This window comes from Copidosoma floridanum, unplaced genomic scaffold (assembly GCF_036245765.1).
Source record: "Copidosoma floridanum isolate Cflo_tuat_1 unplaced genomic scaffold, Cflo_Japanese_pri ptg000016l, whole genome shotgun sequence".
Classification (NCBI taxonomy): Eukaryota; Metazoa; Arthropoda; class Insecta; order Hymenoptera; family Encyrtidae; genus Copidosoma; species Copidosoma floridanum.
In genome coordinates this window covers 8,696,224-8,718,226 of record NW_028321893.1, presented here as the reverse complement: position 1 = coordinate 8,718,226, position 22,003 = coordinate 8,696,224, and the positions used below count along the sequence as shown (strand labels likewise).

The 22,003-nt window shown below is 39.7% G+C and overlaps 1 protein-coding gene across 6 annotated transcripts in view; it reads right to left on the bottom strand.

Annotated features, from left to right (window-relative positions):
- Vang (Strabismus domain-containing protein Vang) overlaps window positions 1–22,003 on the bottom strand; it is a 242,921-nt gene that overhangs the window by 1,886 nt on the left and 219,032 nt on the right. The gene's annotated exons all lie outside the window — the stretch shown is intronic.

Genomic DNA, 22,003 nt, shown 5'->3' with positions numbered 1-22,003 from the left:
TAATCTATTCCACAAATTCCAAACAATTTAACATACGTCCAAAAAAAATGAAAAATATTGTTGTGCTACCTGTACATAGTCCATTGAGAGTATAGTAGTTGGAATAAAAATTAAGAACACATTAACGTTGATGTCAATTGTTGATGGGCAACGTTTTATTATAAAAATTTAATTTAATAATACAATGATTTTATGATACAATTTAGAAGTGAAATGATGACGATATTCATGTTCACTTATACTTTTATTGACAGCTTTTCTATTTCACCTATGTAAAATGGTAGGTAATTAGTACAATTTAAACTGTACACAACGCTGGTCTGATCTGTCTAGTCTTAACCTAATGTTATTATTTTTTTTTAATTTATGAATGATCAGGGGTATGATTGTATATTAAACTTTCTTACTTTGGAAACAATTGCAACTGCCGCTTTTTTGGGCACAAACACACGACAACTATTTTCTTCTGTTAGTACTTTGTGCCCTTTTTAAGTAATAAACTACTGTTCAATCATTTTTAGCAAGCTCAAAAAAATAGTGGAAGGAAGGGGACATAAACATGAATTTTTTTTAATTATTGGGAAAGGTTATCGTTGCAATTATTATCATTTTTTTTTTCATACAAGAAGATCTGATTGTTATGTATTGATAAACGATTGTTTATGGTCATTATTATGTTAAATTTTTTTAGCTTATTTTAAATTTTTCTTGCAAAAATTGTGTGTGATAATCAAATTGCACGATCTACTTAATTGAAAAATGTATTAATTTTCAATGATATAGAATTATTTATATACAAGTTTTTTAATTAATTAGAAGATATTGGTTTGTCAAACCAATCGGATTAAAACTTTTAATTTTTTTTTTTTTTTTTTTCTTATGTTAAAAGGCACTGACCTTATTTAAGGTACAGATACTGACTTTATTTTAAAAACAACGGATCCCAGGACCCATGGAAGAAGCAGAGCTTTGATAAGGTTTTTATGGAAAAACTATTTTTTTCATTATTCAATTATTGTCAATGTAACATTATTTTATTTAAACCAATAGACAGTGGGTGCTTGGGTACTCAAGTAAGAAGTTATACTTCTATAAAATCGTACGGCAGATAACATAATTATAAATATTGATATACCTTCTGTGAAACGATAATGTGTTTGTAGGTAGTGCAATTATCGTTGGAATTATACCTATGTACGTTGGGTGTGGTTGCAATAAATAAAAAATACTTAATGACTAAGCAATTATAAACAACATATTGTGGAATAATACAATACAAGCAAAAAATGTAGGCTGGCCAGTATAAGACTATGCAGTTTCAATCAATCATCCAATAAATTAAAAACAACATCGTACTGCCTACGATGGCTACATCTTTGACGTCACGCTCACACAGTTATTCCTACTCCTTAAATAATACCCAATCTATAATTGTACCTCAAAAATTAAAACAAACAGTCCTGTAGTACCGCTTTCCTCAATAGCCAGTGAATGTCCCTTTAGGACGTTCATCACACATAGGTTTTTTTGACAGATATTATTTAAGCATCGAAAGTATGCTAAACATAGCATAAGAAATTTAAAAAAAAATTGCACATTGTATAACTGTACCCCTTTTTACATGTTTATTGTAAAAAGTAACAATTTAACATGTAAGCTTATGGAAAAATCACGGATATGGAAAAAGAGATCAAGTATGCGTAAAAGCGTGTATATAAGTTCATCTATATAAGAAAAATAATTTTCAGCGTCGCTGCATAGGTTTACACTTCTCCCACCTCTCTGAACTTGGAACTTAACTTTTACCTTACTTACTATATGATAAACATCCTAAAGTCAAAAAATCACCACAACCATAAAGGAAAACTTGTGAAAGAAGAAAACGCAATAAAAATCAATTATTTTATTTATACAGTAGAAAAATTTTGTTAACATGTAATATATCGGGCTCACTTGCAGCGGAGTGGGTAAAGATCTTGGCCAGAGTGTAGGAGGTCGCGAGTTCAAATCCGTTTGGAAATTGTTTTCCTTAATCATATTTATTTATATTTTTTTTTTTTTTAAGAAAAAGGAATAAAACTAATGAAATTCAAAACGTGTCATGCGGTGTGATGGCGTTGTGTATTGTGGATGGGACCGGAAGTACGTCACAGGAGATTAGGTGAAGGGGGGACAATCATGCGAAGTCTACTTCTTCTTGAGGTCACCAGTCTGAAATTGTTGATTTACTCTGTAGTGCAGAACGCGCCTATAGAATTATAACTTTAAAAATACAAAGTTTTTTAATTTTCATTCATTATTTTAAATTCATGAGAATTTATCGCACGTACTTTTGCCGTCTTGTTTTATATACTTAAAGACTTTTGCGACATTTGGGAACGTCTCGTTTACACATATTCCCGATCGGAAATTTAAACTAGGCTATTAACCTGAAAAATAGATGACAGAACTTCATGTGTAATTACTTCAGGCAAGCTATACGGCATTTCATGTGGTTTTACAAAATGGGTTTTGAATTGGTGATACCATATGTAATCCCGTATAAAAAATGCATGAAATCACAAATTAAAACAAAAACAAAAATTTGTCATCTAGAAATAACTGCAGAATAGTCTAATCCACCCCACTTTTAAGTTTCAAGTATTTTTGTTATTATTTCCGTAAACAGGGCATAGTCAATCATTAATATGTTTTTTTTTAAGTAACTACATTGCCGATACTTTGAATAAAATGGATAAGCATTGTTCGGGTTTTTCTTACCAACCGAGCGGGGACCCGCGCCCTGCCATGCAACGTCGGTCGCTGCGCTCTCTCCCGGCTTCCCACCTCGTGCGTCACCACGCTCGGCCGGTGGCTCTCACTCGTGTACGAGGGCTCAGCGAGAAGAGTCGCACGCCACGCCAGAGGGAAAGAAGAAGAAGACGACGACTACACGCCGAAGGGACTATCCCTTGTGCCTTATCTTTTATTTAAAGTGTTTAAAAGCTTTTGTAATCCCCTGCGAATAAAAAAAGTTACAGTAAAAACAGACATTTTGGTCCTTCCAGCCGGATCCCGAGGAAAAGAGCAGCCAACGCCGCAGCTAGGGTGGTCACAGTCTGCGATTCGACTTACACAGCGTAATGTAAGTACAGTTTAAAGAAATGTTGTGCAATGGAGGTCGTCGTGGTTGACACAGTTCCCACGATTCGACACAGGTGTTGGCCACGACGAAGTCGTGCCGCCATTAACGCTTGCCTTGCTGGCACTCGCGTTATCAACAGCGTGCACACGGTGGCTGCCGCGGTCGCCACAGAGCCCGCGGTCCAGCAGCTGTGCTCAGCCACGGCAGAGATAAGACCGTACGGCTGTCGATGCGATGCTTTGTTCGACGCCATTAGAACGTCGGAAAGCGAGGCTTTCGCGGCCGCCATTGATAGCCGCGATCAAGCGCTCGCGGTGTCCTCATCGGTCGCGGCCGCCATGTTGACCTCGTGTCGCGCGCGTCCGCCTCGCGCAGCGGAGCTGTCACGCTTCGCTGGCGCGGGGGGTCGACGCCGAGGGACAGGTTTCGAAGCTTGTGTAGCTTACGTGCGCGTTGGCACGCGCGTGGTCTATGCACGTCCCTTCTGGCATCCTCGCCCTTTCGTGTTCTCTCTCACACTCTTTCTCTTGCACTCTCCTTCTATCTGTTTTGTCTGCCGTCGATGCGCCGCGCGTCAACAGCTGTGTCGCGTCTGGCGATGACATGGCCCGGCCGCTCGTGGCCCGGAGGCAAGACATGCTTCGTGCAAACGTCAAGCTGGTGATCGTTTTTTCAGGTCGAACGACGACTGGACGAGCCTGCTCGGCTCCCAGAGCGCCCTCGCCGGCGTCATTAGCCTGTTCGCACGGGACGTCGAGAAGATCGACCCCCCGAACTGGAGCCTAGGTCTCGTGGAAGTAAGGCTCGAGCTGCTGGACGGCTACTGGAACACTTTCCAGGCCAATCACGTGAGTCTCCTGGAGTCACCGCCGCCCGAGAAGCTGGAGTTTATTGACCAGATGTACTCGACGGCAGAGTCGGACTATATCGCCTCTCGATCACGCCTCTACAACGCAAGAAACACCCTCACGCCTCTCCCTGGCCCGGGCGGCGCCGACCTGGACCGTCATAACTCGAGACACGGAGCCCACTTGCCCAAGATCAGCATCCCTTCCTTCTCGGGGAAGCAAGAGGATTGGGAAAGTTTCCGGGACCTCTTCCGCGCGCTCGTCCACGACGATAAACAGCTCACCGACGTGGAGAGGCTGTTTTATTTGAAATCCTTGGTGGACGGAGACGCCAAGGCCGCTCTCGACACCGTTCAGACCATCGGTGCCAATTACCCAACGGCTTGGGCCTTACTCGAAGCGCGTTTCGAGCACCGCCGTCTTCTTATCCATGATCATATCACGGCGCTCCGTAACATCAAGTCTCTGAAGGAAGAGTCAGCTCGAGGGCTTCAGGGTCTCCTCGACACCCTGGGAAAACATCGAAATCAGCTAGAAGCTCTGGGTCGCCCTGTGTCTCAGTGGGACGACTGGATTGTCTCCTGCGCGATGACTGGCATGGATCCGACGACCCGGCGCGCGTGGGAGGACGAGATCGAGCGACTGGAGAGCGCTGGCACGGACACCACGGCGGAAGTTGCCACTTTTGCCGCCTTGACGACTTTCCTTCGCCGACAGTGCCGCGCCCTCAGCTCCGTCGAGGCCTCTCGCCCTGCTCGTTCAGCCAACACGGCCAGCATGCGCTCTCCGGCCCCCCCGTTCCCTGGACGAAACTTTAGAGCCCTTGCCACCAGTGGCTCGCTGCCGCCATGCCCGTCGTGCAGAGAGTCGCACTACCTGGGTCACTGCGCGCAATTTCAAGGCCTTGACGGGCAGGCCCAGCGACGCATGGTCTATCAAGGGCAGTTATGTTTTAACTGCCTGAGATCAGGTCACGCAGTCAAGTTCTGCCCTTCACGGTCCGTCTGCCAGCAGTGCAGGGAGCCCCACCACAGTCTGCTGCACGAGAGCAACCATCGGCGCAAGCCTGAATCGGATCAGCGTCCCTCTTCGCCCAAGAAGCCAAAAGTCGACCCCGCGGGCCCGTCCGCCACCGACTCACAGCATCAGGGGCCTCCATCGTCCTGACTGGCCGTACTTCCAACCGCTCTTGTCCAGCTAACCGGTCCCACCGGCTGACGAGTCGCTGGTCGAGCTCTCCTTGATGCGTGCTCTGAGGTTACACTCATCTCCATCCGGTTGGCCCAGCAGCTCGGCGCAGCGCTAGAAGTCAACGAGGCGAGCATTCATGGGGTTGGGGGAGGGTTGACCATCCCTTCGAGAACCCGAGCGCATCTACGCCTCGAAACTAGAGAGCATGCACCGCCAATCCACCTGACAGCGCTCTGCTTGCCGCGGCTCGGGCTCACCTCTCCGTCTGCCCCCTTGCACTCAGCCGTGATGAGACAGTGGCTCGATCTTGAGCCTCTGGCCGATCCAGCGTTAGGCACACCTCGCCGTGTAGACATTCTGCTCGGAGTCGACGTTTACCACCGCCTCATCGAACCAGGTTACGTTCAGCGTGACGAGCTCGTTGGACAGCGCACGGCTCTTGGCTGGACTCTCGTCGGCCGTGCCCCTGGCCTGGGCTCGAACGCCCTCATCGCAGGCACAACTCTGCACACGAACACTCAGTCGCCCTGGGATCAAAAGCTGGCTGTGCAGCTCCAGCGATTCTGGGAGATCGAGAAGGTGCCACATGTCAGCTACCGAGCGCCTGAGGATGTGAAATGCGAGCGAATCTTCGCCGATTATCATCGCGCTGACGACGGGCTTTACATTGTGCGACTTCCGCTGAAACATGACGCTGTGCGCCTCCTTGGTGACAGTCTGCAGGGCGCCACCGCGGGCTTGCGCTCGTTGCATCGTCGGCTGCAGCGGACTCCCGAGATGGCTTCTGAGTACGCCCGGTTCATGGCAGAGTACATTGCCCTCGGTCATATGAACCCCCTTACTGATGACCAACTCACTGCATCGCACCGTCAAGTGCACTATATCCAACATCACGGCATTTGGCAGCACGGTGACCAAGGTCGCAAACTGCGCGTTGTTTTCAACGCGTCGAGCCCGACTTCCAGTGGCTATAGCCTAAACGACGTGCTCCATGCTGGTCCTCGGCTCCAGACGGCTCTCCCCAGTGTGCTCCTGCGTTGGCGTCGTCACCGGATTGCGTTCTGTACTGACGTTCGCATGATGTTCCACCAGATCCTAATTGACGAACGCGATGTCGACCTGCAGCGCATTCTGTGGAGCTCCGACCCCAAGCAGCCACCTACGCACTACCAACTGCTCACCGTTACCTACGGTGCCTCGTGCTCCCCGTACCTGTCACTACGGGTCGTACAGCAGCTGTGCGAGGATGACGGCCGCCGCTGGCCCGAGGCCGTCCCAGTGGTGATGAACGATCGCTACGTTGATGACATCCTTTCCGGCGCTGATGACATCGGCTCGGCCAAGCGTCTGCGCGACCAGCTGATCGGACTTCTTCAAGCGGGCGGTTTCCCTCTGCGAAAGTGGGTTGCCAGCATGCCCGAGCTTCTCGAAGACCTTCCCGAAGACGTCCGCCTCCGTCCTACTTGGGATCAGCTCAGTGTTGAAGGCCTCGTCAGCGAACTGGGCGTAGGCTGGGACCCGCCCTCGGATTTCTTCCATTTGACGCCGCCCGTTGTCGAATCTCAAACCACAAAGAGATCCATGCTCGCCGCGCTCGCAGGCTTGTTCGATCCGTGCGGCTGGCTTGCCCCGATCGTGTTGAACGCCAAGCTTTTACTGCAAGACCTGTGGCGCGCGCGCTTGGACTGGGACGAGAACGTGCCGTCCTCCATGACTCGCCGCTGGACCGCTTTCACCGCCGAGCTGCAGGCCATTTCCGGGTTTTCACTGCCTCGTTGGATTGGTATGTCTCCGTCGTCGAATGTCCAGCTGCACGTGTTTTCTGACGTCAGTCGCCGTGCTATGGCCGCTGTTGTATATTCGCGGCTGCGGTCTTCAGATGGGCCCGCTCTCTGCCACATACTTCTCGCTCGTACTAAGCCTGCGCCCATCCGCGCGCTCAAGCCGATGACCGAGTCCGCCGCTCGCATGACCATCCCACGTCTAGAATTGCGAGCGGCCCTCATCGCCGCCAAGCTTCTTCGCTCAGCAGCCAGCGAGTTGGGAGTCGCGATCGAGCACTGCCACGCTTGGTGCGACTCTCAAATTGTGCTCCACTGGATACGCTCCGATCAGCCGGCCAACAACGCGCTCGTCGACAACTATGTCGCTCAGATCCAGAAGGTCCTGCCAACTAGTGCCTGGCGATACGTGCCGTCGCAATCGAATCCGGCCGACTTAGCCACCAGAAGTGCCGACATGAGTGGCCTCCGACAGCAGCCCCTGTGGTGGAGAGGCCCGACGTGGCTGGCCCAGGACGACAAGTCTTGGCCCCAGGAGACACTGCCTACGCCCACGCCCACGCTCTCACTCTGCTGCGCCTTCCGCGCGCCTGAATCGGACCTGCTGCAGCTCTTCTCAAGCTTGCGCGCTGTACTGGGCCTCCTCGTGCGCGTTCGTCGATGGGTGCGACACCGCTTGCAGCGCATGCCCACCCGTTCTGTGCTTTCGCCGTTGACGCCGTCTGAGATACAGGACGCTTTTCTGGCCTGCGTTCGGTTGAGTCAATCGATGACGTTTGGGAATGAGTTGGCACTCCTGCGGAAGCGTGAACGTCTTCCGAAACGGAGCCCTTTGACCTCTCTTGCCGCCTTCCTCGATGTCGACGGTGTTCTGCGTGTTGACGGGTGGCTCGATCACTCATCGCTGTCTTACGAAGAGAAGCACCCTCCCCTCCTCAGCGGAACATCGCCGCTCGCTCGACTCGTGGTCTCTTGGGCTCACGCACGCGCCCTCCACGGTGGATATCGCGTTACCAGCGCATACGTTTTCAGGCGTGCCTGGATTCTCGGCGGGCCACGCAGAATCAAGGCTCACATTAGAGGGTGCGTCATCTATGCTCGGTTACAGGCGCGCTCTTCAAGCCATTTGATGGCTCCGCTGCCCGCGTCTCGCGCTTTTGGTCGCACCGGAGTCGATTACGCCGGGCCCTTCTCCGTGCTTACATCGAAGGGACGGGGGATCCGGACCACAAAGGGCTACATCGCTGTCTTCGTGTGCATGACCACCAAAGCCGTGCATCTAGAGCTTGTCGGAGACCTTTCTGCGGCCACCTTCTTGGGTGCTCTCACCCGTTTCACTGGTCGTCGAGGCCGACCATCCGAGCTTTGGAGCGACAACGCCACCTGCTTCCGTCGAGCTGATTTGGAGCTCCGCGAGGCGTTGCAGGGGGCAGAATTTAACTGGGACCTAGTCGCCGGGACTCTTGCCTCCCAGGGGGTTTCCTGGCAGTTCATTCCTCCTGGTGCGCCACATTTTTGAGGACTCTGGGAGGCCGCAGTCAAGTCGACCAAGAGCCATCTACGCCGTGTGCTCGGCTCTCGTCATCTAACGTATGAAGAGTTCTCTACGGTTCTCGTTGGAATTGAGGCCGTGTTAAATAGCCGTCCGTTGACGCCCTTGTCTGGCGATCCCTCTGACCTTGAAGTGCTCACGCCTGGACATTTCCTCATCGGGGCTCCCGTCGATTCCATCATCGAAGCTACCCCCGCTGCAGAGAATTTGGACCCGCTCACGCACTGGGAGCTCGTCAAGGCCGTTCGCGCCCAATTCTGGACGCACTGGGGCCGTGAGTATCTAAATACTCTCCAACAGAGGCCGAAATGGAGCGCTGTCCGTCGGAACTTCGCGGTGGGGGACCTGGTGGTTCTTCTTGACCCTACGCTGCTACAGTCCAGCGGACGCTGGCCTCTGGGCCGTATCACCCGCATACACCCTGGATCCGATGGACTAGTCCGTGCTGCTGCCGTCAAGACGGCCACCGGCGAATACGTGCGGCCCATTGACAAGCTTGCGCGGCTCCCTGTGGCACCTGCGGACTCTAGCCTCCCTGCGACGGACGATCGAGGGACTCCCCCCGCTTCGGCGGGCGGTGACTAGGGTTTCGCTCTTGGATCGAGGCGGGCGGGATGTTCGGGTTTTTCTTACCAACCGAGCGGGGACCCGCGCCCTGCCATGCAACGTCGGTCGCTGCGCTCTCTCTCGGCTTCCCACCTCGGCCGGTGGCTCTCACTCGTGTACGAGGGCTCAGCGAGAAGAGTCGCACGCCACGCCAAAGGGAAAGAAGAAGAAGACGACGACTACACGCCGAAGGGACTATCCCTTGTGCCTTATCTTTTATTTAAAGTGTTGAAAAGCTTTTGTAATCCCCTGCGAATAAAAAAAGGTACAGTAAAAACAGACAAGCATAACAGAATACTAACCTTAGAAGTGAGTTGTATAAACTCTTCGAGTAGTTTTGTATCAGTCCTGTAAGTTTTTTTGACATGTATTATTTTCATCGTAGTTTTTAATGCTGATTTGGCAGCCGTTCCATAAGAGATGTTAAACACGATTTTTCATTGTGTTAATTCTTAATATTTGATACTATAACACATGTGAAAAAAATGAGTGTATTCAGAATAGTCTAAATATTACTATACTTAATTTTTATAATACTCAGTTATTATTTTATATAATTATGTAATGTCCTTAACTAGCAAAAAATGCAGTACATCGTAAAAGAATGTTGGGCTTTAAAAATTACTAGATTCAATGAGGATAATTTATTTGTTTTTAAGGTAGATATTTTTTAAAATGATCAAAGTTTTATCTGCTTATTACATAATAATTCATTTATTTTCTTTAATTGATAGCCGTTTTCTTTTTTTAAAAGTTCTGAAAATTCTATGAAAAATAATTTTCTAAACTGTACCTATATAGGTATATACAATCAATATATATATATAGACAAACCAAGATGACTAGGTAGGGCCGAGCTCTTTCCCCGCAACATCACACTACCATCTAACGCAACGCATTTGCCACACGAGGACCAATGTATGATAGCTAGGTTGCTTATGTAGAGAATTTCCGACCGGGGTTTTTTGATATTTTTTTGGCTCCCATATTATCTTAAAAATTTTTACGTCACCTGTTTTATTTTGGAGTTTTTTGTCTAATTTTACCTTTTAACTTTCGAGCCGTTCGGTGATACTGAGAAAAACACAGAGAGAGGGCGTGCGCATGCGCCTACTACCGTATCGTACATATATACTACACTCGTTGTCAAGAGAGCATGCGATAGTGGTGGGACGAACAGGAACGAAGGGGGCAAGAAAAAGTGCGATGCTTTTCCCTATTTTTATCAAGTAAGGGCCCTACATAAGAAGCTTCGCTTCAAAAATAAGCAAATATCATTACATTAGTTAAGAAATAAAATTGGTCTGAAATTATACAACTTTTAGTACGTGTCGTCATCTATGTAAATAATAGTCAAGTAATTTATCCATTCAGTAAAGTTTCTGTGGTTGGCGCTCATATTACGGTATAATATGTTTACTTATTATGTTAAAAAAAAGACATTGAATGTACAGTATTTTAAGAAAGCGCTTGAGAGAAACAAAATGAGTTAAAGTTGGTGTACATTAGGCTAGATTCAGAATCTTAGGTTAAAGTTATTTTGTATATTCTTTAATGGACATTAATTTGGCTTCAGCTCGAAGAACATTAGTACGAGTGCTAATAAGGCAGCCTAAAGCTAACCTGATTGCTACGTGTAGGATCCTCTCCAATTTTCTTGAGATTTGCATTCTTAGGATAATAAATAAAGCTGGCATAATTAAGAACCAAGCGAATACAGGTTTTATAAATAATAAGGAGGGTTTCAGGTGAGAAACTCTACAAGGTATCACCTAAATATTTTATTACGTTGAGGGCTAACATTCATTTTCTGTGGAAGTTAGCGATATGGCTGCTAAATGTGAGTTTTGCATCGAACCAAGAATTTAGCATTTTTTGCTCATTTTACAGAATAATTTAGGATTTGGATCTCAAGGTCACCGAGCTTGACATTATCATTTTTATTAAAGCGAATACATTTGAATTTAGAAGGTAGTATATTAAGCCTAATTTCATAGAAACAGTAATTTAGAAGATAAATAGAATAATAGATAAATAGATAAATGAAGATAAATAGATAAATAGTGTTTTCCAATACTGCTAATCAATTTTTGTTTGGAGCAGAATTATATAGATAGCGGTATTATTAAAAGCTGCTTCTATACTTAAGAAAGCAGCATAGATTCCTTGATTTTTTTTGAGTATACTCTTAACCGTAAGCGTCATGCTCGTCAAAGTATCGACGCAGTAGTAGATTTTGTGAAAACCATGCTGCCAGTAATTTGTTTCTGCCCACCACTGGGCTTTATTTTTTATCATCGTTTCAAGAAGTTTGCTTGAACAAGAGGTAACGTAAATTGGTTGGTAACTATGACTATCCAGTTTTAGAATGAAGCGAGAAAAAATATTATTCCGTAAGTGTAGAAAGGCACTTTGGTCAAACATTAAATTAAACAAATCCAGTAACAGAAGCGTGTACTGAATAGGAAGTTTTTAAAAACGTTTAAGCCGATTCCATCTATGCCTGGAGAAGGAGTCTTTTTTTTGTTTTCCAGATCAATGTTGAATTCATGAAAAGAAAATTGTTTACCCAGAAATTCGTTTGGTAGACAATTTGATAAAGATTTAGGATCAATTGGAGCCCACGGGCAAATTTTAACTACAGTCGGTTCAAACTTTTTGTTATACTGAAGGTGATCAGAAATATAGGGGGGCTTAATTTCCACTAAACTGTTTTTAAAAAGTTTGCACTTATTTCAAATAAATGTGAGATTGGTTTGAAAGTTGAGACTTCCGGCAAAAGCTCTTAAGCAGTTGTTTTTTATTTTGAAAATATTCTTGGCTTTGGCGCAACGTTTCTTTTTTATAAGTAATTAGATTCTCAAGTTCATATGTGTGTTAAAATTTTTTAAATGTTGCTTTTCTAAATCTTTAAACTCGGTCGCAGTTGTTTTTCCACCATGGAACGGGATTAATTTTTTTTCATTCTGAAATGAGTTTTTTAGGGAGGTGCTGGTAGATGTAGTTTCAGAAAATTTTGATGTTTTTCCAAGACGTTTCGATTTTTATACTCAGGAAAAAAAAGAGTATTTATTTTTTAGAGTATCTATAACTTCGTTTTAATTGGTGAATACTGAGTTTTTTTAATAAGATTTTTTTTATAAATAGTCTCATCAATACAAACGTTAATGAATAGTGGGAAGTAATCTAAATCCTGGGTTTCGTTATTCATAGAAGTGCTAATGATTTCTTGAATATTAAGGCTAGAGAGCACTAAGCCTAGATTGGAACGATAGTTATTTCGTAAGTTCAAAGTTGATGTAATTTTTTGTGTCAAAATTGTGAAGAGAAAGGTTACGCTCCAAGAAGGATTTTTGAAAATAAAAACGTTCCTATCAGTAATGTTGCAGTTTCAAGAGGTATTACAGGAGTTATAATCTCCCATGAAGATAGTATTTATCTTTGTATTCATACTTCTTAAAATACTATCCCATTAGGCTTGAGGTAGAATAAGACTAGGAGCTGTTTGACTGTGTAATGGTTACAAGACACTCAAATTTCAGTAAGTGCAATATTTTTGTTGATGAAAATTGTAATACCCTCTTTATCTGTGTACATTTGATCTTTTCTATTAATGACAAAACCTGGAAGATTTACAATTGTAACTGGTGACAATTAGGATTCGACGAAGAGTCAGAATCAACTGACTAAAATGACACGCAACTCTCAAATGCTATGGATCACCTAAAAACACTTTTTTATTCAATAATGTTTTAGGTTTTTGAAGTAAAAACTTTTACAGAAAAGTTTTTGTAGCTCCTTTCCATCTGACTGGTTTGGTAAGCTAGTATCATCTGAGTCGAACTTTTTGAAGTGGGCCAACAAATGTTGACCTACCAAATTTTGTATTATTTATTGACGATTTCAGAGGGTACATATGTTATAGGAAATGTTAAAATATATTTTTTTTAAATATGAATTATAGCAAAAGTTATCAGCAACTGAATAAAAAGCATTTTTATGGTAAAAGGACAATTCTTCAGCAACTAGTAGATTAAAATTAATCAAAACATACTGTCATATTTATAACTAATAAGTGAATTAAAAATCATATCGTGTACAAAAAAATTTAATTTATAAATGGAAAATTAGTTTTTTAATAAACTAGCCACTATTGAATTGACTTTCTCTTGGATTACAAAATAATATATTTTTTTAAAGTACTTATCAAAGAGTACACTAATCCATCGTGCAAAAACGATTACATGCCCTCGATTAAAAAAAAAAAGAAATTTAACTTTCGAACGTTAGCGCGAATTGTGTACTCTTTTACAAACTTGACAGATTGAGGCAAAATCTAACCAACACATTTTTTTTGTCTAAAATTATTGCATGGGTTTTATATCTAAAAAAATGTACCTGTTTTTTTTTTTTTTGATGGACGGATTTTAAAATTAGAGATTTACGTGATTTTTGCCTTAAAGACTCATTTTCAAACACTTATAACACCAGTTCGTTTTAAGCTAGAGTAAATTTTTTTGATGTGAAAACATTTCATTCGAGGTTTGGAATTTCCGCTCGGGCAGTAAAAATTTTCAAAGTGTAACGCTTTTTCCGTCATGCCTGTATAGATATACTATTACTGTCCTCTTTCTCTCTCTCTCTCTCTCTCTCTCTACTGAGAAGTTCTGAGTTTACGCTACTGCCAGCCAAAATATAAAGATATACTATATGATATTCGTGTATACAAGCAGCTTAGTATACATGCGCACGTACATACACATATATTTACATGCTGTGCACGGCTGCTGGCCGAATGGGAACTGGAGAGCACGGCGTATATATGTATATCAGCGCAGACAAGAAGCAGCTGACTGCAGGATGACAGAGAGAGAGAGAGAGAGAGAGAGAAAGTGTGTGTATGCGTGTGTGTACGTGCGCAGTGCAGCAGTTGACAAAATTGGTCCCCAAAATTTAAAGATTATTTAATACGACCATCGTATTCTATGTCAAATTTTCTGTAAAAATCATGTTTTAATACATAGAGAAACTATTATTACTGGGAGAGATACACTTAAAGATGACTTATAATCAACCTAATGTCCATTGAAAGATTTTTACAATTGTTGTTAAATCATGAAATGAAAATATTTATGCTTTTAGTCCCTGAAGAGAGATCGGTATTGTGCAATGGAATTGTAAAATGCTTTTTATTCTTAAAGCTTCGTAAAATCGTTCTGACAATATTTGTTCTTCCTCATCATACTCATCATTAGTTGAATAACGGCATGTTATGCTTTGTAAAGCTTCTGTTGCTCAAGTGAGTAATTCGTAGGGTGTTCGAATAAGATCATTTATCCTTTGAAGACTAGCTCTGGCAGCAAGTCATTTTAACATTTTTCGTATGTTCCATCGCATGGTCCCTTGTCTTGAGACGTAGGGAAAAATGCTATTTGGCTGGTATTCCAAAATCTTCTACATGATGAGTAAGACAAATAAAGTTATTCTTGTTTCTGTACTGTGCGCTTGTACCGTTCAAAAATATACATTAATTTATTAACACCTTTCAAATTCGTCTCAATAAATTATACAAGTTGTTTTTGAAAAATATGGATAGCAACTGTGTTTTGATGCAAACATTCAGAAATGCAAACAAAACTTTTGACATTTAATTTATCTTTTTCGTCTTTATAGTAAATTAAGAAATGATGTACAGTTGCTTGATCATTATTGCAGTGCACACCTTGTATGGAATTTTGTAAAACAAATGCAGAATTTTCGCTGAAACCATATAAAACAATACATTCATTTTTCATTAGTTTTTTCTCTTTAAGTGTAACAATACCATTTGTTTTTTGACCAAAAAAGAGTGAATCAGCAATTTTTTCAAGCCATTGCTTAAAAGTTGTAAAAATTTATCCATACTAGATATCAAAGTTTGTAGTGAAGTTCTATCTATTGTCACCCACTAATTGTACTACACATTTTCGATGAATTTGCTATCGAAATTTCGTTGTAATTCTTCAATAATATTATCCACACTGGGGCACTTATCGCATAATCTCAAAAAACAATTAGTAGATTGAATATCACACATCATACGATTCAAACAATTATGACGATTAGTTATTGGTCTTTCAGAGTCAGCTGTGATACATTTGAAATTTGCTCCATCTATCATGAGTTTAATATTTTCACGTATCGGGGACACACACACACACACACACCAAATGAGTGCCGCTGGATCCTGCCAGTACACAATGTTTTGGTCATATGCTGGCAAACTTTGAAAACCTACACTCCATTGTCGGATATTCTTTTTGAAATAGTTCATACAATTCTTTTAAATTATTTAAAATCAGCCGTTTTTGTATCTGTATTTTGTGACCACTCACTATCACGGAGACAAAATCTGATTTACCGGGTATAATTTGTGTGTTCATTAAATTGATAGAAGTTCAGTATACTGTTAATAACATCCACTCCTAAAAATGGATGGCTTTTGGAACTTAGATTTCCTAATATTTTTTATCTTTAGTAATATTTTTTGCAATAGTTTTCATATGGCTAGAAGCTGTGGGAAAGTTAACCTAGATTTTCTGATAAGACCAGTGTCTGAAAATAGTCAAAACTTTTACTTTATGGCACCGATCTGTACTGGTGTTGAAACTTTCTTGTAAGGTTCTTCAAATTGCGACATCATCATCAAATTCATGAACATCATCTCGATCATCAATGTGTGCATGAAAGACTTGCATTTTGATTCTCTCAGTAATTTTTTTAACTTTCTTGATACAATGATTAAAATGTATCAACATTTGCTTGTACACCTATTGATCATATTTAATTTCTAGTTTACTAACAAGCATTAGAGGCATATACCTACTACATTGAGCTTAGGTGAAAGACAGCTCTAAAAATTAAGAATGAGAAACTTATCTTAACTTACGGTGCGAGTGAATGAACAGCTCCTCGGTAGCTCAAATCGTAGAGCAACTGTCTAGTAAACAGGAGGTTGTGTGTTCAACCCGTACCCGGGGAAGATATTTTTGTCACTCTTATTTATTTCTGAAGAAAATTTCTTGAAAAAGAAATTATGCGGTTAAGTATTGTGAGTCTTAAGTATATTGGATATTGAGAAAAAGGGCATGTATAGAGGATATAGAGCGCTTATATAAAAAGTGCCACCATCAATGCTTATGTACCTCTTGATACAATGATAAAGATGTATCAACATTTGCTTGTATACCTATTGATCGTATTTCATTTATTTTTAACTTTCTCTTCAGAATAACGTTTTTGTTTTTATTTGCACTTTTTAATTGGCGATGATCCTAACAAACACAATCCTTCATTCAAACGATCAACATTGTCATGTATTAACTTTTGGTTTTCACCTGAAAATCCTGAAGTTCCATCACTACTTAATTGTGCATCAGATACTTCGTTAGATGACTAATTCATCTTCCTGCTGTGAAAAATAAAACATGATTATGAGCATCAAAAATCGATTTAAAAAAATATATACTCCATAAATCATATGTCGTTTAGTTAATACCATTTCAACTTCAGCTGTATCTTCATTTTTTTAACACTTTTTGAGACGCGCAGATGACCGGAATATGGAATATCAAATTCTTTATTGTAAAGCCTCAGCAGTTAATAGTACATTGAGTTGACGTAGTTGATCTGTAGTAACTTTTCGCAATCACAATGCTTTACTTGAGTGACCTCTCAAATTTAAAGGGTTGAAATATCTGTCGGTGCGAACGTTCATGCTTATTGTTTTAGGCACGCTCGCGTGCACGTATGTATCAGACAAAACAATCGAGATGACTCGTCCCTTTCCTAAAATACACACTTCAAAGATAGTTTCGTAACCTATAAATTCAGACACGTGAGTCCAGACAAGGCGAAAAATTCTAAGCAGTTTTCACAAAAGTTTTTATCAACTACCAAACAGAGATCACAAAGACTATAAATTGAAAAAAAAATATTAATAAGCCAAATTTAATAACAGCTTTCAAATAAAACTTTCAATACTTTCACAGAGAAAAAAAGGTACTACATTTACTGGAAGTTGCAGGTCAGTCAAGGCAACCGGTATATCTTGAGCACGTATTGCCATCTGTAGTCTATTCCTGACCAAAATCCACCAAATTCAAAAGTAGAAACCAATAACGAAACGACAAAATAGATTGATAATTTGATAACTATGAATGTTATTCAGAAAAACGATGTAGAGTTAGAAGGAGAGGCGTTGAAAGGTACCCACGCATCGATACGACGTGCCACGCTACATAAATCAATGTATCTCTCCCAGTGATAATAATTTCTATACTCATTAAAAACAAGTTTTTTATAGAAAGTTCAACGTAGAATACGATGGTTGTATTAAATTATCGTTTAATTTTGAGGACCATAGTTAGAAATTGTTTTAAACATTTAAATTGTTAATAATAATGTGAGATTGTTTATAAACTATTTGCAACTATTTTTTTCTTAAAATTGATTTTATTATCTTCAAAAAAGAAATAAAAATTTACTCTAGCTTGAAAAAAACTGGAGTTATGAGTGTTCAAAAATGAGTCTCCAAGGCAAAAATCACGAAACTCTGAAATTTTTAACCCTCTGTATCTAAAAAAAAAATTTTTCGGATAGGTATGGTTTTCTTTTCTTTTTTATTTTTCGATATTAAACTCAAAAAAAATTTTTAGCCAAATAATAAATGTGACGGTTAGAAAGGTGTTATTGTATTACCTATGACCAAATTGAGATTTAATTTTTTGGCCCTTCTGTATTTCTCCAACAAAAATTTTAACGACAAATTTCTTATTTTATTTTTTAAAGATAGTAGCATCACAGGTTTTGAAAGAATCTTTCTATAACGAAAATAAAGGAACTCTCCATAAAAATTTGAGTTTATTATCATATTGACATCATGTTCTTTCTATAACCATTTGTAAAAGTCACTATCTGAGTTGATAATCTAATATTAAACAAAGATATAATACAAATTGTATTGTTACGGGATATCGTTACGGGCTTTTAGTAAAAAAGGAGCATTACGGGCTCTTACAAATTCGTTGAAAAATCGGCTGAGCTCACCTATTTATATTCAGAAGTTGTGACGTCTTATCACGTGGTATCAGGTTTAATCAATTGGAAGATTTTAATTATTATCAATTTGTTACTCAGTATAAAGAAAAAAGTCTTGCGCACGAATTCTGTACATCATTTACTACACAAAAAAAAGAAAAATAATATGAAAAATGATCCAGTTCTCTAGTGGTACCAAAACCAAGTCATTCGGGCCGGTATTTGTATTATCACCCTCATCATCCCTTATCCCGAAAAATTGCAACCATTCATACGTTAGTTGATTAAAATTTACAAAAAAGTTTTAACGATAACAAAGCTTATTACGTAGGACAGTAGTTTAGGAGTCTAGAAACAAGAACAAATGAACACAAAGGCGATTGCAAGTATTAAAAAGATAAATTAACATTAGTATGACAAACGAAAAATACAACACTATCAGAAACTTTGACTTTGCCAATGTAAAAATTTTGGACATTGAGAATAAGTTGAAGGGACTATTCTCAGAAATGCTTTATATATATATAAATCATGGTAACGTGAATAGAATGCGTGATACAAACAACTTAAAAAACTGTTGTGAATTTTCGATTGACAATAACTCAAAATTGCTAATACACCTTTCCGGAATAAGGACACAGCATTTTCTCTAACTTATTAAAGAGTGATTGACTCGTACTTTTAGACAGTTGTATATGTTATTCGTTGTAGTGCACACTCACGTACCAGTACTTTACTATTTGATACTGTATAGCACGATTAAAAAATGATATATTCGTAGTCACTGATCGAATTTCTTAGGTGGTGCTAACTTTACCTGAAATGCGACCAGCTGTGAGTAAAAAGTGTTTTTAATGCTATAGTTTTTTGTTCTTAAAATATTACATTGTAATTATTTAGATTTAGCCTGATAAGGGCCTTAAACTTGTTCTGTAAGGGCCAAAACGTTATTTAACAAATAAAAAGTTTAACAGTATAATCATCTGTATCTACAATTATTTGACTATTATCATCTGCTGCCATTAAAGCCATTTAACATATACCTACAAATCCTTAGAAATCGTCCATAATAAAAAAACGAAATTCAATAGGTCGAGTTTTGGTGGCCCTATTCAGAAAGTTTGGCTTATTGACCTGTTAGGAAGCCATAACTCTTCTGCTCAATACAACTTTGTAAAAGCCGACTACGCTAAACTTAATAGTAAATAAAGCTTAGTAAATTGGTCACAGCTGCTGCAAGATGACTGTGATATCAATTCTAATGTTAGGGTTTCTTATTTTAGAGTTTTCAGTGCAATTTAGAATCCAGCACTTATTATAAGGCGTTCTACGTTTGAGTTTTCTAGTTGGTTAAGTCAGAAAATAAAAGACATCATTTTAACAGAAAAGCGTGCTTAGAAAATTTAGAAGTTACCTGGATATCTATCGGGTTTCATTGAAAGTAAGCGGGTAGGAGCTCTTTGTATCGATAAGTCAAAGTCATGTTTTAATAATTATGTAACTAATTTGGAAAATAGTTCTTGAATAATTTGGAACTTAGTTCCAGATGTTCACTGTTGACCGTAATTCCCATTGAGCTGAGTAATTTGTTTTCAGAAATCCGGTCTGCTGTTAATGAGTTTGAATTTGACCTCTGGACCGCATTCTATACCTACTATTTTTGTTAAAAATAAAATCTATTCTTATCTTCCACCACTCTTAGTCTTTAACAAATCCTTAAACACTGGAATTTTACCTTCTGCTTAGAAAGTTTTTTGCATGACACTAATACACAAGTCAGGTGATCGTCAAGACGTTAAAAATTATACGCCTATTTTTATTTTATTGGCCACAGCTAAACTTATGAATGTCATCGTTTCAAGGAAATTAGCAGACTTTTTATTGATAATCATTGTAGTGGAATAACATGGCTTTGCTAACATTTTATTTAAATTATATCAACTTTTGAACTATGTCATTCACAAATCTCCAAGCCAACTAACACATATTGTTATGACTATATAAGTTATTTCAGTTAGTATATGTTAAGTTTACTTGCGGATACTAGTCTCACGAAGTAAGTAGAACCTATTCATTATAGTATTTTATTTTGTGATTTTTTCTGCTATTTCATTATATGACAATTATTTCTTTTGGAAATTCTAAGTGATCAGTGATCCGTTGGGGGCGAAATGTGAGAAAATAAATAAATACAAGTAAAGTGTATTTAAATTTTCTTAAAGTACTTGTATTTATTTATTTTCTCACATTTCGCCCCCAACGGATCACTGATCACTTTGAATTTCCAAATTCACCGGAGGGCACTGATATATCCAAACAAACAATTATTTCTTTTGTTTGATTTGCTAGATTGTAATTTTTTTATTTCAAGTATGTATGCGTGTGCACCTCGACAAATCTTTATTGTTAATCTGTATTATTATTGTAATTTATACAATTGAGTATTTTTTATCGAAGATTATGGTTACTTCCGTTCTTAACAATAAATAAATAGATAAATGAATAAATAAAGTGGAATCATAACTTACAATCCTAAAATTCCTTGATAATTGATAAGTATACAGTTACTGTCATTGTTAATCAGCCTTTATGATTGGTCGCACTTAGGTAAGCAACAATGAAAAAAGAAATTGATGCATTGTGTACGGAGTACATGTACTACTACTCCTTTGGCTAAAGTTATTTTACATGCCTTATCACAGTCATATACAGTAGATGCACTCAACATATATTTTGCCACTGATCTGTTTGTACATCAAACGCGAAATATCAGAAGAATATTATGTGCTACGTATCAAAGTAACCATACCAAAAAAGTAGACTTAAATAATCATTTACTCAAAAACTGCCCGTATTCAAGACTAGAGATTGTAGAAATATCTGTTCAAAAGTCACTAACTATATCATATAAAAATTTGAGATAACTTTATCGTAAATCATAATCCTATTGGTTAGCCTTCGGGTTGTTAATATTCCACTTTTACGGTAAAAAAAGATCTAGTTTCATGACCTAGTCAAAGTGTAACTTTTTACAACTACTACGTTTGACAAAAATCAATACACTTCATTTTGGTTTGAAAATAAGATTTTCGCAAGTGTTTTTAAGGAGATGAATTTAATAAAAATGACAAAAAAATTAAAATATTTTTGTAATCTATAGTTTGACCATAATTTACAAAAAAGATTGCACTTTAACATTTTTGTTATTATTATTAGGCATAAGCAATCGATTCAAATTCCTTGTATTTTTGTCAGAGCAAAAAATATGACCATTTTCAAATCATGTTTTTTCTGGTATAAAATAAATTTTAAATCAAGTATAATGGTGATCTAAGCTAGTCACATACTACATGTGTGTGGTAAGGTTGTGGCAATGGGTAGACTTGAATTTTCCTATACTAAAATATGTTAAAAAATATAATCAACTAAATCGTATGTTTTAATTAATTTGTAACTCAGCATTACAATAATTATGCATGACAACTGGTAATTACAGGTTTCAAATAAATCTTGAGATTTTTTTTCAGTAGTTTAAATTTTTTCAACGTGTAATATTTTTTCATGTGTATGATTATTAACTTTCACACAAGTTATTGTGAGTAAGAAAGAAGTAAAAAAAATTGGTAAGCAATTATTTATCAAATACAGACAAAATCGACACAACGACGTCTCTATTTTGCTCCAACATTTCCTCTGGATTTCCTAAATTTCATCAGGCAAGTTACAATGTGCAAAACAAACCAGATACTACAATCATTAGATATAAGAATAATATTAATGACGATGCAAATGACACTTTTAATAATTTATAATAGTAAAAATA